Consider the following 18413-nt stretch of genomic DNA (forward strand, 5'->3'; position numbering starts at 1 on the left):
GGGGGGTGGGGTTATGGACATTGGGGAGGGTATGTGCTATGGTGAGTGCTGTGAAATGTGTAAACCTGGCAATTCACAGACCTGTACCCCTGGGGATAAAAATACATTATATGTTTATTAAAAAATTAAAAATTTAAAATTTAAAAAAAAAAAAAGAATTATGTTTCAGGGGATGCCTGCTTGGCTCAGATGGTACAGCACGTGACTCCTGATCTCAGAGTTGTGAGTTCAAGCCCCACATAAAGTTTTAAAAAGTAAAATAAAATAGAGCGCCTGGGTGGCTCCATCAGTTAAGTGTCTGCCTTTGGCTCAGGTTATCATCCCAGGGTCTTGGGATCGAGTCCCACATCGGGCTCCCTGCTCAGCAAGGAGTCTGCTTCTCCCTCTCTCCCTTGGCCGCTCCCGCTGCTTGTGCTCCTTCCCTCTTTCCCTCTGTCAAATAAATAAATAGATCTTTTCTAAAAAATAAAAGAGAGGAAAAAACAAAAAGGTAGAAAAATTTTTTTTTAAGGATTATATTTCAGCCCCAGGGCTGTGCATGAGGGAAAATGAAGGACAGAGGAATTGAGGCTTTCTCAGGACACTCCTGGATTGGCAAAAAAAAAAAAAAAAAAAGGCCATCCTTAAGCCAGGTAAAGGCCCTATTTAAAAAGGTAAATGTCCATAAAAGGCGAAGCTGTGGAGACAAAAGTGGTTGCCTGGAGCCAGGGTTTAGAAAGAACATTAAGGGCACCTGGGTGGTTCCCTCATTAAGAGTCTGCATTTGGCTCAGGTTATGATCCTAGGGTTCTGGAATCAAGACCCACATCGGGCTCCCTGCTTAGTAGGAAGCCTGCTTCTCCCTCTCCCTCTCCCCCTGCTCTGTTCCCCTCTCTTGCTGTCTCTCTCTCTGTCAAATAAATAAAATCTTAAAAATAAAAATAAAAAATAAATAAAAAGGTAAATGTCCACAAAAGGCTAAGCTGTAGAGACAAAAGCGGTTGCCCAGAGCCAGGGTTTAGAAAGGAGATTAAGGTGGCTCAGGTAGGTTGACTGTGGATCAGGCCATGATCTCAGGGTCCTGGGATCAAGTCCCGCATCTGGTTCCCTGCTCAGCGAAGAGACTGCTTTTCCCCTCCCTCTGCCTGCCGCTCCCCCTGCTTGTGCTCTCTCTCTCTAACAGATAAATACAATCTTAAAAAAAAAAAAGTCATACTTATCTTCTCCTCATTAACTCATTAGGGTTCTGCTGTTCATGGATGTATCTACACGGTGGACAGCAAGTCACAGCACACACGTCCCTCTGTTCTCTCTCTGCTGTGCCCACCGACACTGTCTCAGAACCCTTCTTAATCTAGGGCTCCAGGGAACCACCAACTGATTCAAGGTGACATAAAAGTGAATCTTACTTGACTTGATTGATCTAAACCCTTCTCAAGCACATTTCTATACCATACACGGCCATGGCTATGGAATTCAGTGGGGCAGGAGAAGCAAGGAAAGAGCACTGGGAAACCTCGAGGAGGCCCCAGAACTGGGGGTGTGATGGTACACTTCTGTCCTGGCGTGACCCAAGGAGAAAGTTTCTATCCACAGTGAAACCACAGAGATTGAAGGCCCTGAGGTCAAGAAACTGTGCTGGGGACCACAGACTTTTAAAGCCCAGTAAACAGGCTTCCCAGTGTTGTCCTCCAGGGAAAATTCATCCCAGGAGGAATTTCTGTTTCATTTGGTCCTGGCCCAAAGGCAGATTTTCTCCTCACTCAGCTCTTCTCCCTTTGGCTTCCCTCCCTGCCTTCCTCCCTCCCTCTGGTGGAATTTGTGCAAATTCTGGAAACTCTTCCTGCCCACAGTTATCACTACCAGGAAAAAGTTCCCAAGTTGGCTTGGGAAGCCAACTTGCCTGGGAATTCTGTTAGCTCCAGGAAGATCTTGGGGCATCTCTCTCATTTTAGAAATAGAGCACTTCTGCAAGAGAAGATAAGAGCTTCTCAAAAAGAATTGGAATGATTTAGGCCCGGTGTTTTATTTTACAACCTCACCCTCCAGACAGAGGCTGCCTTCCTGCCTCATTTGGGACCTCAACTCTCAGCCCAGAGCCAGTCAATAGAGGCAGCCCAGAGCCTGCCACTTGAAGACTCCAGGCCTATGATGGTAGGAGCCACACCTGCTTCGGTTCCTTTCCTGGTTACTTTCCCCTCCTCGGGATGCAGGGGAGGAAAACTTTGCTCTGCACCTTCCTAGGCCATTTGTTAGATAAGATATGAAAATCTGACACACAGGTGTACAGGAACCAAATTCAGTTTCTGAGGGAAGCAGCACACCAGGAAGAGGCTCAAATCCCTGCTCTACCTCTGAAAAGCTACAGGCAGGTTTCATGACCTCTGCACATTTTCAGTGATAGCACTATGCCTAACACAGACTAGGCCCACAACATACGTTTGCTGAATATATATATGACTAATACTTACACGCAGGCCTCATACTCTAAGAGCTAAAGTCATTCTTAATACAACTCAGTAAGAGGCTAAGTCATCATAAAGACCATTTGCTGAAGAGAATCAGCTGAGTTCAGCTAAACTAGCACAACCAAAATGCGGAGGAATGAAGAGTATTGATATAGTTATAGAGAAAGAAGTGCTGGTGAGAGACTGTACAAAGAGGAAACAAAGGGTCTGTATTCAAAAAAAAGGTAGCATAGGCAAATTAACAGAGAGATGACAGATTAAGATCCAGAATCTGCAACGTTTGGGACAGGCAAGGGATTAATATCTAGGATACATAAGGAACTCCTGCATATCATCAAGAAAAATGTAAGAACCCCACTGAAGAAAATAGGCAAATGATGAGAATGAATAAGCAATTTACCAAAGAAGAACCCCAAAAGCCATTGAGCATATGAGCATCTGGCACAGAGAAGGGCAAGTTAAAACAAGACCTAGCCCAGCATATAGATTCACTTGGCCAAAAATTAGAAAGCTGGTTAATGCCATGTATTTGTCAGAAGTACAGAGATCCCCATGCTCCACCAGTGGAAATGTAAATGATGGGTGGTCATTCTGTTTTGGAGTAGTTATCTGGCACTCCCGCATCAATACAAATATTCAGCCACAGATCCATCAAGGACATGTAGAAGGCTATTCCTTACAGAAGTATTTGTGAAGACAGTGTTGGGACGCAGTGTGGGAATCTATCCTTATGGGAGAAAGAAAAATTAGGATGAACACCATAGACACCCGATGTATTCAAAGCAACATGAATGGACCTTAAAAACAAGGGTGAGGGGGGCGCCTGGGTGGCTCAGTTGTTAAGCATCTGCCTTCGGCTCGGGTCATGATCCCAGGGTCCTGGGATTGAGCCCCACATCAGGCTCCCTGCTCGGTGGAGAGCCTGCTTCTCCCTCTCCCATTCCCCCTGCTTGTGTTTCCTCTTTCGCTGTGCCTCTCTCTGTCAAATAAATACATAAAAAACTCTTAAAAACAAAAACAAGGGTGAGGGGCATCTGGGTGGCTCAGTCAGTTAAGCATCCGACTCTTGGTTTGGGCTCAGGTCATGATCTCAGGGTCCTGGGATCAAGCCCCGTGTGGGGCTCCCCACTCAGTGGGGAATCTGCTTGGGATTCTCTCTTCTCCCTTTGCCCCTCTCCCCACTCTTGTGCAAAGATTTCGGAGCGCTCACTCTTAAATGACTAAATACATTTTAACAAAACAAAAACAAAAACAAGGGCGAATGCCTAGGGCCTAGTTCTTAGTTTCTAAATACCATTCTCTATTAAAAAGAACTAGAGCTTGTTGGAGAAGTTGCTGATTACAGGGCTGAGTCAGGGAATGAACAAGAGGGCCCTCTATCATCTTGCTGTGCCTAAAAGAAAGTGCTCAAAGAACGAAAGGATATGTCAAAAAGACACAGGAGCCACCCTGAAGGGGACCTCACCAGCCAAATCTGGGATGATTTAAGCATCAAAATAATGATAGTAAAGGATTATGAGTTATTGAATAAAGTTAAGAATCCACAAGTCTGCACTGATATATGAATTAATAGGGGAGAAGGGAAAGCTCTTTCTTATAGTAAAACACCAACTAATAAACACAGAAGGAATGACAGAATGGGATCACCAACCACCATACCAAGAACTGATTCAGGGAAGAATCAATAGATGCTAAAACCAAGTGGCTGAATGTTTGAAGAATAACTGGATATTTACATAATCTCAAGCAAATTCCTATAAGGTATTTCTAAAGGGGGTAAAATAGTAAACTTCATAATAGAGAACTAGCAAACACCACCATAATGAAATGAGCGAAGTTCACATTGCCAGTAAGAAACAAATTGATAGCAGGTGTCTCCATACATGATGCATTAAAAAGAACTCAGAATCACTTGAATGGTATTCTTGTCAGAAACTTTTAGCCTGAACCTCATCACAAGGAAACATCAGACAGACCCAAATTAAGGGTCCTTCTGCAAAATGACTGGCCTATACCCTTCAACAATGTCAGTATCATATAACAGAAAGACTCAGGCATTGTTCCAGATTAAGAGACTAAAGAGACATGACAACTGAATACAATGCATGGTATTCAATAAGGATATTCTTGGAGGACAATTAACAAAAATCTTCATAAGGTCTGCAATGAGACAACAAGAATTTTTCTAGGCTGATTTCCTGATTTTGATCAGTATACTATGGTTTTACAAAAAATTATTGTTTTTAGGATATACATGTTGAATATTTAGTGATAAAGGGGCATAGTTCATTAACCATCACACATATGTACATGAGTAGAGAGAAAAAAGAGGGAAAAAAAAGGCAACTATAGTGGAAGGTTAACATTCGGGGAACTTAGGGGATCCCAGAGGATATCTAGAAATTCTCTGTAAAATTCTAGAAACTTTTCTACAAGTTTGAAGTTATGTCAGGCTTTTTAAAAATTAAAACAAAAACAGAAGAGGGCAAAAAAAAAATTAGAATCAGAATAAACTGTAAAATAATACCACTTACATAAGTTAAAAATACAGGTACAGCCAACAGGCACATAAAAAGATGCTAGCTATCACTCATCATCATGGAAATACAAATCAAAATGACAATGAGATACCACCCCACACCTGTTAGAATGACTAAATCAACAACACAAGAAACAACAGGTGTTGGTTGAGGATGTGGAGAAAGGGAAACCCTCTTGTCCTGTTTGTGGGAATGCAAACTGGTGTGGCAACTCTGGAAAACAGCATGGAGGTTCCTCAGAAAGTAAAAAATAGACTACCTCCGAACCCAGCAATTGCAATACTGGTTATTTACCCAAAGAATACAAAAGTACTAATTTAAAGGAATACATGCACCCAATGTTAATAGCTGTATTAATGATTTACAACAGCCAAATTATGGAATCAGCCAAAATGTCCACCAATTGATGAATGAATAAATTAGATATGATATATATACATAATGGAATATTACTCAGGCATCAAAAAGAATGAAATCTTGCCATTTGCAATGACATGGATGGAGCTAGAGAGTAAGTAAAATAAGTCAGACAGAGAAAGACAAATACCTATGATTTCATTCAGATGTGGAATTTAAGAAACAAAACAAATGAGCAAAGAGGGAAAAAAAGAGAGAGAGGCAAACCAAGAAACAGACTCTTAACTATAGAGAACAAACTGATGGTTACCAGAGGGAGGTGGATGGAGGATCGGTTAAATCATGAATTTGTCATGATGGGCACAGGACGATATATGGCAGGGCTTAATAACTATATTGTACACCTGAAGCTAATATAGCACTGTACATTAACTGGAATTTAAATAAATTTAAGAAAAATAAAATTAAAATATAGGTACCTATGCTATCTGATACATATTTATAGCATTCTGAAAGAGATACAACACTGGTAATAAAGAACATATCAATGGTTGCCAGGGGTTAAGGGTGGGAGGAGAATGTGATTTCAAGGGGGATTTTTTGGGGTGATGAAACTATTCTGAAGCCTTATTGTGGTGCTGGTTATACAAATATACACTATGTTATAATTAGTAGAACTATATACCCAAAAAAAAGAAAACTTTACTGTATGTTAATCTAAAAAAATCATTTTTATACATTTTATTTATTTATTTCACAGTGAGAGAGATAGAGTGTGCGAGCGCGCACACGCAGTGGGAGTGGCAGGCAGAGGGAGAGAGAGGCGGGCTCTCCACTGAGCAGGTAAGGCAGCCCAATGTGGGACTAGATTCAGGACCCTGGGATCATGTCCAGAGCCAAAGGCAGAGGCTTAACCAACTCAATCACCCAGGCACCCCTAAAAAGTGTTAATTTTTAATTAAAAATAGATATATAAATATAAAGCAGCAGCTCCAACTGAGCAAGAGAAAAACAGATACACAGTAAACACATTAGAATAGTTGCTCGGGGTGGGGTTGGGAAATGGAAGTGGGAATGACAATTAAATACAACAAAGTAAATAAGGCAAGCGAGTCCGTGATGATAATGGGGCATGAAATGAAGTTTGATGGCTGCATGGGAAGAAAGTACAGAAGGAAACAAATAAGGGAGTGGTGGAGATGGAGCTGGACGTGTCCTTCCAGAGCTGTACAGGGGAGAAAAAGCCCTGATGACTAAACTGAACCCTGGTCCCTAGAAAAGGTTTGCTACGCTGTAGGGATGGGTTCATAAGCCCTGACGGCCAGATATCACCCAGCACTATAGTCCAGCTCCCTTCCCTGCTCTGACATCTGCCTTACCAGCTGTCTGATTTGATTACACTGCAGCTTCTCTCACAGTACTGCGAACAGCCGGAAAACTCTTAAGCCACTTCACAACAGTGCTCATCTTCCCAGCAAAGCAGCAATTTGGTATCCCAGCATATAAGTAAGTCTCTTGGGAGTTTTATTAGTGAGTCAGCTGCCCCTCTGATCAGTTCTGGAGTCCTAACTCAATTTCTGGAACTTCAATGCTGGTTACAAATACATCCTCTCTCCATCTAAAACCACCTTGAGTAGGAACCAAAAAAAAAAAATAAAAATAAAAAAAAAAATAAAACCACCTTGAACTATGGACAGCCTGCTGCCTCTAGGCCACGTGGGCAGCCATCCAGTCACACATTCCTGGCAATACCTTTCTGGTATCAGGATCACTTTAAATGCAGTCAGTTCCAATTTCCTCCTCTAAGGAGTGAGGATAATTACGTGTTCTTTTCAGGTGGTAAAGGAAGTAATGCATATACAGTTGATCCTTGAACATGGGTTTGAACTGCAGGGGTCCACTTATACACAGGTTTTTTACAGTACCGTATTGTAAATGTATTTTCCTTATGATTTTCTTCACAAACAATCTTTTTCTCTAGCTTACTTTTTGGTAAGAATACAGTATATACTACATAGGAACTTACAAAATACGTATTAACCAACTGTCTCTGTTACTGGTATGGTCTCCAGTCAATAGTAGGCTAGGAGGTGTTTTGGAGAGTCTGAAATTATACGTGGCTTTTGAACAGCACTGGGGGTAGGGTGGGGGGTCAGTGCCCCCAACCTCCATGTTGTTCAATGGTCACCTGTATATACTTATCACAATGCTTAGCACTAACAGATATTCAGTAACTATTACTTTGCCTTTTCCCCCGAATCCCTACACCTTCAAAGCCTACAGATTATTATAGCTCTATAATTACAAGTGGCTAAAATTTCTCATTTCTATTCTCACCTACCAGCATCAGTGATAGATTTGGAAGAAGAGGCTGAGACTTCAAAGGGCCTTTTGGGTATAATATAAGGTTTCTCGTAACACGTGAGGGTTGAACAGTGATTCTGTCCATTTTTTACAATCAGAACTAAAATGTTAAAGAGCCAGCTTAGAAGAGAATACAGAAGAAAAATTTTATAATCTTGGGATGAAGACCTTCCTGAGTGTAAAAGCAACTTGAAGCCATAAAGGAAAAGACAGATTTAAATACATAAAAATTTGAAATTTCTGTATGGCCAAAGATACCAGAGATAAAGTCAGAAGATAGGTGACAGGCCATATCTGCAAACAATATATAATAAAGGAGTAATATCCATAATGTTAAAAGCTCCTCCAAATCTATTTTAAAAACTAATAGAAAAATGGGTGGTTCCGTAGGTTAAATGTCCAATTCTTGATTTCAGCTCAGGTCTTAATCTCAGGGTCGCGAGATCGAACCCCACGTCAGGCTCTGCTCTCAGTGCCGAGTCTGCTGGACATTCTCTCTTTCCCTCTCCCTCCGCCCCTTCCCCTGCTCACACACATGCAAGCACTCTCTCTCTCAAATATATAAATCTTAAAAAAAAAAAAAAAAAAAAAAGAAAGAAAGAAAAGAAAAATGGGTAAAAATATTAACAAGTAATTCACAGAAGAAATACAAATAAATGGCCAATGTAATGAACACATGAAACTTTGTTCAACATAATCAGTAATCAAAGAAACTAGTTAAAACAAGATACCACATTTGATCATCACATTGACAGATGTAAAAAGACTGCTAACTGACATAAATGTGGGAAACAGGCACTTCTCAGTGTTGATGAACACAAATTGAAGGGCAATTTGATAGCATCTATGAAAATGTTAAAAGTATATGGCCTTTAGGGGCACCTGGGTGGCTCCGTCAGTTAAGTTGAACCCTACCTTTGGCTCAGGTCATGATTCCAGCATCCTGGGATCAGGTCCTGCATTACACCCCCTACTCAGCAGAGTGTCTGCTTCTACTCCCCCTCCCCCCCCACCAACTCATGCTTTCTTGCTCTCTAATAAATAAATAAAAATCTTAAAAAAAAAAAAAGAGTATATGACCTTTAGATCTCAAATCAATAACCTAACCTTCCACCTTAAGATACTGGAAAAAGAGGAGCAAACTAAGCCTAAAACAAGCAGAAGGAACAAAATAATAAAGATCAGAGCAGAAATTAATGAAACAGAGAACAGAAAAACAACTGAGAAGATCCGAGAACCAAAAGTCAGTTCCTTGAAAAGATCAACAAAAATGACATATTTCTGGCTAGGAAAAAAAGAGAGAAGACTCAAATTACCAAAATCAGGAATGAAAGAGGGAACATCCCTACCAACCTTAGAGAAACAAAGAGGATCCCACGGGAATATTGTGAACAACTATATGCCAACGAAGTAGGTGGCTTAGGTGAGGCAGACAGATCCCTAGGAAAACACAAACTACCAAAACTGAAGAATAAACCAAAAATCTGAATAGACATGAAACAAGAATCTGAATCAGTAATCAAATAGCTTCCCAAAAAGGAACGCCCAGGCTCAGACGGCCTCACTGGTGAATTCTAACAGATATCTGAAGAATACAAAACCTTCACAAGCTCTCCCTCAGCCTAGAGGCAGTAGAGCCTCAATACTAACATTGACAAAGACATCACAATAAAGAAAACTACAATTCATGTATGTGTCAATGGACCTTAATAAAGCTGTGAGGTGCTTGGGTGCCTCAACTGGTTAAGCCTCTGACTCTTGGTTTTGGGTCGGGTCATGACCTCAGGGTCCTGGGATCAAGCCCCACATCAGGCTCCATGCTCAGCTGGGAGTCTGCTTTGGGATTCTCTCTCTCTCTCTTTCTCCCTCCCTCTGCCCCTCTTCCAGCTTGTGCGTGTACACTCTCACTCCTTTCCTCTCTCAAATAAATAAATAAATTTTTAATATATTTAATACAGCTTAAAAAAAAAGAAGAAGTACAGATCAATATTTCCTACTCTCTTTTATCAGACAGGCTATCTACAGACTCTGCCCAAGTTTTTCTAATAACACACCAAGCTCAGATCACTGGACACCCCAGGCTGCACCCTCTGCCCATCACCCCTCTTTTTTTTTAACCCAATTTATTTTTTTATTCATTATTTTTATTAACATATAATGTATTATTTGCCCCAGGGGTACAGGTCTGTGAATCGTTAGGCTTATACACTTCACAGCACTCACCATAGCACATACCCTCCCCAATGTCCATAACCCAACCCATCACCCCTCTTAACACATCTCTTCTCACCCCGAGACTCCGTGAAACATCCAGTGCTCCCTCCATTCAATTATCTGTACTCTATGATGGCCTCTCCCCAGGACACAGACAAAAAATATCCACCTGGAGAAGGGAAGACTGTAGCGCACCAGAGAATCATGGCATGCCTGACACATGGCAACACTCACTTCCAGCTCCCAGTGGTGTGGATTCAACAAGACGAAGGCCTCCATGAGGGTAGGTCTCTTCATGGGATCAGGCCACAGACTCCAATAAACATACTGGCTCCAGGCTAAACCCTGTCCCTAAGTTGTGGTTACAGCTTCACACCTCTCCCTTATCTTCTTAGCTCTGCCCCAGGGCAGATGGAAAACAAAACAAAACAAAACAGAAAAGAAACAAACAAAAAAACCCTGCATTTGGAGGAAATTTTACTCTGCAGCCTACTATGTTGACTGTAGGTCTTCTGCACCCAAGGGAATAGGTTAGACATTGAACAAAAGACAGAGCACTGACATCACCACATACTTCATCTCAATTAATCATATCAACCTCTTGAGGTAAGAATTATCTCCCCATTTTACGCAGGAAGGAAGTATTGCCCTGGGCACCCCAGGAACAACATGCTAGACAGCAGCTCTGGCCTGACTGCAAATGGATCTAGGGAGCACCTTGTTAAGCTGCAGCTGGTTGCTGTGGAACGCAGCAGAAGAGGACAAGAGGGGCTTCGAGATGAAAGGAGCAGCTGTCACAAGTTGAATGCGCTCCATCTGCTTAATTTGTAAGCCTCTGGTGGCTGAAATCACTGGCTCCAAAGTCATGCTACTACTTACGCGGACAGCAGGCTGCTGTGTACCTATATAAGAGGCATGTGAAGTGGGTGGCCACAGATTCATAGCTATTGATCAACTTGTTTTTACCCAACATGACTTAAGTCTTTCCTCCTTTGGGCCTCATTTCTGGATCCCCTCAAGCAGGGCTGTCAGACTGGACTTGATCCACATGGGTTAGACGGTCAGGTGCCCAGGCTAGCCCATCGGAACCGAACACGGTTTCCGGAGATGCCTGCATGGGGTGCTTCCAGACATCAATGCACCAAGTTTAAGACCAACACCATTTTGAAGCCAGGCTTGTAAAGCCAGGGTCTACCCCGATTCTACAGCTTTGGCTCCACAGATAAAGGAAGGAGGAAAGTTTCTTACCTTTTGTAAGTCAGCTCTTTGGCAAAGGTACATAAGGTATTGAAAAGAGCCACCAGTAAGGCTCCTTGGTGGACACACCTCAGCAGAAAGGCCCGGACACAATGGTGCAAGGGAAGAGCCTCACAGCCAAGGTGGCCTCAACACCTACAGAAGGAACTTAACGCACACACATACGTGCAAGCTGGGGTTGTCAATGTGAGGCTCCGGACAGATCGGACTTTCCCTCGGTATCCATATTGCTTAAAAGCCAATGTCCCCAGCCTAGGAATTTACAGTTTAGGGCCTGTGGCTTATTCCAACCCTCCTGGAAAGCAAAGTGGCAATGTGAACCAATGTCATAAAGGTAACTATCTCCTCTAGTCTAATTCCTTTCTAGAAATTTATCCCAAGGAAGTAATTCAATGGAAGTGAAGAGTTAAACACAAGAGGAAATGTTCAAGATTATCTATGATTAAAAAACAAAGAAATACAAAAAATGACTATGATAGAGAAACCTGGAACACTGAATGCTAAGGGAATATAGGTAAGGATTTAATTTTTTTAAAGATTTATTTATCTATTTATTTATTTGAGGGAAGAGGGACAGAAGAAGGAGAGAAAGAATCTCAAGCAGACACCCTGGTAAGCGGGGAGCCCCATCTGGGGCTTGATCTCATCACCTTGAGATCATGACCTGAGCCAAAATCAAGAGTCAGATGCTTAACGACTGAGTCACCCAGGCACCCCTCCATAAGAAAGTTAGAAAGCAGCTTGAAAAGATAATTAGGATAATTATGAATAACCTAACAGTTTAAGATAGCGTTGAATGAAATGAGCAGAATGCAAAATAGTTTCACACTATTACAACAGAGCAAAGTACGTATCTACTTAAAAAGTATGTATCTACTTAAAAAACAAAACTTAAAGTTTTGTTATAGTGATAGGCATATGTCTGGTTATAATGCTAACCAGTAGAATTTTATTTTTTTAAACATTTAATGCGGTGATGTATTTTCTACTAAAAAACAGAAAAAAGGAAGAAATCCTACAAGCAAAGGCCAAAATCTTCACAAACAAGAACTATCAGTGCCATCAATTATAGATAACATATATTCAGAGCTTACTCAGTGTTGGGCATGTTTTTGACCTTTTTTATGCCTACTATCTAAACCTCACAACATCTATGAGGTAGACACTATTGTTATCCCCATTTTACAGGTGAGGGCACTGAGGCACAGAAAGGAAAACATCTCTCCCGTATCACACTGCTAGCCAGAGTGATGAAAAGAAACATTTCCCATGCCATTTAAAAGGGCATTCATTTACTAAACTGTTTGTGCCTCCTTAGAAGACGAAATCCTCAACAAAAGTCTCACCATGAGAGCCCTGGAAAGGGCAGTGGGTAGCGAGCTTCACAGGGAATTTCAGAGACCCTTCATGCTGCAGATATGACCAAGATTTCCACTCAGACTTCAGAGATGGAAAGAGGGACCGACAGAGTTGGGACTTGTCCAAAATGATGTAATAAATTAGGAGAAGGACCAGAACATGGAATTCTCATACCAGTGACCTTTGAGGGTTGCCCATATGTCCTGCAGATCATGAACTCCCTCGTTCTGTACCTCCCTCACCCTTCATCTTCTCTTCTTTGGGCCCTCAGTGTAGCTATCTTCAGCTTTCCCCTCTCCCATGGTCCCTACTGCACCAGCTTCTCTCTTTCATTATCTTCCTTTCACTCTGCCTCCCACTTCCTGTCCTCTCCGCCCTGCTGGTGACTGTATGCAGCAGCTGGGACTGCAGCCATGGCCTTTTTCCCATGTGACAGCAACCGGAGGAAATTATAGTGCATTCAACAGTAGACCCCTGCCCTTCCCAACCAGGGAGATTGTTCAAACACACTGAGAGACACAGAGATGCTAAAATTTGTGTTGGAAGAGAGGCCCTTCATTTTGAGTCTGGACCTAGCCCAGATCACCCATCTGGTTCTCTGTACCTTTTCAGTGCCCTGGGGACACCCACACTTCCCCTCTCTGATTACACCATATTGCCAGGGTCTGTCCATTGCTAAGTGGTGACCAGCCCTTGTTCATATCTAACTCCCATGCTTCAGATAGAACGGTTACCAACATAAGCTTGCTGAGTGAGCAAATCAGTCTTCATTCTCCCTCTTCCTTAGGGCACCCTCCTGACTTGGGGTTAAGACTCAGGTATACCCACTCTCAGCCAGGTAGGGGCCCCGCCCAGGATGCCTTTATACTCATCTGAATGCCAGGAGCTACCTAACACCTCAATGCCAAGTCACCAAGCTCCTGTGACGCAAATACCATTTTCCCTAGACCCACCCTTAACTTGGAGTCCTATCCTGTTTTTTCAAGCTGGCTACAGGGGTGGTGTCCTTAGACACCATTGAGAGCTCTGCACTTTCAAGATGTCAAAGGCAAAAGGACATTATGCAAAACAGGAAGAAACTTTTAAAGAAATTTCTAAAGGCATTTTTTAAATGCACACTGTCATGGGGCCAGGCAATTAGTGAACCCCCTGCCAGGGCCCCTCCCCATGACCTCCAGACCCATGACCATACTGGTCATGCTGGTCCAACATGACCCCACCCCTTCCCTCAGCGCAGCCTCCCTTTGAATCCCAGACTCTGTGCCAAATGACCCTTGGCAGAGTCCCAAAGCCCAAGTGGCCCGCAGAAGGGGAGAATGTAGATCCGGTGAGAGCAGTCAAAGTGGAATAACTTCAAAGTGCAATGACACCTTGGGAAGAGCCTGGCCTACTGGCCTGAGGCTGGATTGCTCAAACCACCTAACAAGTCCTGACTGAGTACTGGGCTCTACTGCTCTCTGAGGCTTCTCTCAAAAGCCATTCCTGGAAACCTATAAAGTCTCACTTGGTGGCTTCTCCCCAGATCTCAGAATCCCCTGGGGGTGGGCGCGCTGCACTGTTTGCTTCACAGTCCAATTTGCTAGCATGTTCCCACGCGGCTCTATGTAAACAGTCTGTAGTGTCAACCGCACAACAGGTCAGCTAGCTGGTGTTTCCCCAGCACCACAGCCGCAGCACCACAGTCCACACAAGCCTATAGCCCAGGGACTTGGCTGCTAAGGAGACAAATGGAGAAGTTACTGAGAAAGAAGACTCCTGGGGCATCATCCCCACCACTTCTGTTGACAACAGATTTCTGCTCAGTCCGATCCCAAGTATCCATCCTACAGCTTGGCCCTCTGCCGCTGCCCCAGGCACTTCCTGCATCTAGTTTCCTTTTTAATCAGAATTCTAGACACATCCTTCATTCAGCAATAAATGATACTCCTCTGCCAGCACGAAGTAAACCTGTAATTTTGAATGGGTCTATCTTTTTTAAGACTGGTTTTAAAACCTCTTCTCAAAAAGCATTCACCCTTTTTCCCCCCTTTTAAAAAACTCTACTCATGAAACAACCCAGAAAGTGTAATGCTTTATGCACGAATCTTGGAGGGCCACTAAGAAAAAACACAAACTACATGGTGCATGTGTGTTCAACAATAACAGAATGACAAAAGAAAGTTATAGCATATCCAGCTGACAAAATGACACAGCTTTTGGGGTTTTTAAAGGTGTAGGACAAAGCTCATGAGAAAGAATCTTAAGTGACAAATGCTGGATACCAGGTTATCTATACCTATCTACACCAATCTATCTGTTTATCTATAGTCTTAAATACATACAAGAAAAAGACTAGCAGGAGATACACCAACATGTTTCCTCTAGATGAAAGGAATACAGACATGCTTTTTTACCTCTTTTACCTTTCTAAGTTATTGTCAATAAGCCTGCATTACTTTTTACAAAAAAGAGGAAGAGAATACCTTCCTAGAAAAAAATACAGAGAAAAGCAAAGACCCACAGCCCTAGCCTGCGGCATTCCAGGGAAGTGACTCCTTCTCTCTCTCCAAGCTTCGTGAGGGGCTTTGGAGGGGTAGCAGGGGAAAGGGAAGCAGCTACATAACACACCCAGACCAGACATTAAAATCACTGCCAAAGAATTCAGCAACAGCCAATTATATATCTCCTGGTCTTCATTTGTGTAGGGAAGGGGCAGGCTGAGGCCAGGCTGGAAAGTGGAACCTGAAACACCGAGTGTGTGACTCAGCCCTTCTGCCTTCTAAGGACAAATCCCTTTAGGCCACGTCCACTCAGAACCAGTTCCCAAAAGAACCCTATCCCCTGACCTTAAGCCACTGTGACCTTCGAACCGGGATGTTCTGACCTTTACAACAGGATCTGCAATCTCTCCCCAAGCTGGTGACCTGCCTAGGCCCAGGTAAACACGGAGACTGCCCCCCACCCCCACAACTGGGGCCTTTACAATCGCAGCCACAGTCCAGCTCCCAGGAATGCTCACAATCCCATGCCTGGTGAACTCCCTCAGGAGTTGGGGTCTGGCTGATTGGCCTTTACAGTGACCTCATTGCCTGACCACCCTGGACATTGCCAGAGCCAGGTATAACACAGCCACAGTGCCAGGACCCATGGGATTTCCAGGACCCAAGGGATTTAAGCTGCAAGGGCAGACCACTTGTCCTAAAACAAATGGATTGCCACTTAACCAGATAAGAATAACTGGAATTTCCAGGTGGATATGATTACAAGCAGAATTCCAGTCTCTGCTTCTTGTCAGGAGCAGGGAGGATCACTGAATAGTGCAGATGGCACTGGAGGCACTGGGTATGCAAGTAGGGAAGAAATCACTAGGTTTCACTTGACCACAAGCCGACCGGACTGCTTTTTCATACACACCCAGAGCCCAGCTAAGCCCAAAGGGGATGAGCCTTCCAGACCTGTCCCCAAGGATCCCCAGAGTGAAATCACGGAAAGGCAGGTACTGCCTGAGCATTAACTGTCTCATTGTTCCCAACCCGTGAATTAGTCTAGTCCCAGCCTGGAAATCCCTACCCTGCTGCTACCCAAAGACCATATGGCTGCTGATGTCTCAGAACAGTCATTATAAAGCAGCAAGGTACAGATTACTCAGCAGAGCTAATATGAGGCCTCAGAAATTAGAGGAACAACCAAAACCAGGACTTAAGAACTTTGATATCAACTCTGGGTTTCTGAATTAGAGAAAGAAAGAAGGAAGAAAGGAAGAAAAGGTGGGATGGATAGAGGGAGTGACTAAACACACACATATTTTAGTTTCCCTACCTGACATCAAGACAGTTTAATTACGCCTCCTCTACCTGGACTGTGAGTTCTTTTTGTTGTTGTTGGTTAAGATTTTATTTATTTATTTGACAGACAGAGATCACAAGTAGGCTGAGAGGCAGGCAGAGATGGGGGGGGGGGGGAAGCAGGCTCCCTGCTGAGCAGAGAGCCCGATTCGGGGCTTGATCCCAGGACCCTGAGATCGTGACCTGAGCCGAAGGCAGAGGCTTAACCCACTGAGCCACCCAGGTGCCCCCGGACTGTGAGTTCTTAAAGAAGAGACACTGTGTCGTCTTCCTCCTTGCAGTTTTAGTACCCAGCACAGGACAGGCACATTGTTGGAACGAAATGAATGAAGTTACCAGATGCCTTAGCCATCAAGGATGTCCAGGACAGCTGCCACATAAGACCTTTCTGGGGGACACACAGATATACCTAGCAAGGATCCTCCCAAATTCTAGGTCATATTAGCCTGCTCTGAGCCTCTGCACTGGGTGTCTACTGGGCAATAACCTCAAGGAAGAGCACTGGGCTGGGAAGGAGGATACCCAAATTCCAGCCCCACCACCATAACGGACGGGGACAGGGAACTAGACAGTCCCATCCTGGGATGCTATGGGTCCAAGATGCTGCAATTTAAATCCAATCCCACATTTGACTCTTGCTACCCATACCCTAAGGAGTGTTCACCCGGTCCATGAGGTGAAGGCTTCCATGCTTGCTCAGAGTCTAGGACAGATTTCAACAGGTAGGAATCACTCCTGCCACCATCAGGCTAAATGGAAGGAAGCAAGCCCAATAGTCATAGAGGGTATTTCTCAGTCTCAAACTGTTAGACAAGAAGGTGTATCTTTGTATTTCCCAATAAACTCTTTTCCCGAGGAAAAACAGCAGAACAAACTAGTTTAAAGTCCTAACTACCTAATCTCCCAAAGTTTAAAGGCCTGGATAAAGGGAAGCTCCTTGTGCCCTCCCCAACTCTGAGAATGAGGCTCTACCCCAAGCCAGAAAGTGATGAGAATCCAAGACTCAAAGGGGAGAGAGAGCCCTTCCCCGAGCTGAGGCCAGGACAGATGTCCTCAAAGTACATTTTGTCCTGGGCAGCCTGCTCATGTCCACATGTGTGCATATGCAAGAAGGGGGAAAAGGGGGACAGCATGCTGGTGGAAAAAACACCTGAGACTGAGAGCCCTCAGAAACCCAGAAAGTGCTCTGTCTTCCCAAGGGCACAAACCATGACAGAGGCTTGGTTGACAGCCCCCACAAAAGCGGGGGTAACTGATTCATGGACAAGTGCTCTCTCAGGGCCCTGGCTACCTGTGGTGGCTGTTTGCTGGCCCAGGTGCTCATGATTCTCTGGTGCCCACTTCTAGATCAGAGCCTTCATTGGAACAAATGAAGAGTATCTCTTCAAAGCACAGATGGGAAAAGGGAAGCCTCTGGGTTTCAGCAGTCCTATACTCACCCCCCATGCCCCATACACCCTTTAGGGGACTGTACCAGCTGTACCAGGCCCCAGATGAGCCCTCAGGTCAGTCCTGCCTCCCCTAACCCGTTCAACCTGAGATGCTGCCCACCTTCCACGTAGCCCCTCTCAAGGCTGGCAGTGCCAGGACCAGCACTAGTCAAGTCACGTTGAGCTGCCACCAAATCTGAGCAGAGACAAACGTTCCAGAAAAAGAAAAGAAAATGCAAGACCGCTGCTCCTCCCAGGTTGACTACAACTCAGGCAAACACTCAGGTAGCCAGGAAAGGGAGCCTCATGTCCATGTTATGTGGACTAGAGGCTGCATGGCCTGAAGGCCAAGAGGACACTGCCTGCAGGCCTGAACTTTCTGGAAGAACACCCCTGGGGAACTTGGAGAAATACTCAGGAAAGGCCAACCTCCTCCCTGCAGCCTCTACTCCTGAAGGCCTCCCACTCGCCCATGGGGGATCCTGAGGCAGGGCCAAAAATGGCTTGACACACTACAACCTGCTTATGGCACACAGAGTAGACAGAGGCGGGATCCAAGCCCAAGTATGTCTGAAGTCTGTCCTAACGCTCTGACATGAAGGATCCAACAATGACCCATCA

The 18413-nt window shown here is 44.0% G+C and overlaps 1 protein-coding gene across 4 annotated transcripts in view; it reads right to left on the reverse strand.

Moving 5' to 3' along the window:
• B4GALT1 (beta-1,4-galactosyltransferase 1) overlaps positions 1-18413 on the reverse strand; it is a 50922-nt gene that overhangs the window by 29225 nt on the left and 3284 nt on the right. The gene's annotated exons all lie outside the window — the stretch shown is intronic.

This window comes from Lontra canadensis, unplaced genomic scaffold (assembly GCF_010015895.1).
Source record: "Lontra canadensis isolate GAN:19392208 unplaced genomic scaffold, GSC_riverotter_1.0 scaffold19, whole genome shotgun sequence".
NCBI classification, from domain to species: domain Eukaryota; kingdom Metazoa; phylum Chordata; class Mammalia; order Carnivora; family Mustelidae; genus Lontra; species Lontra canadensis.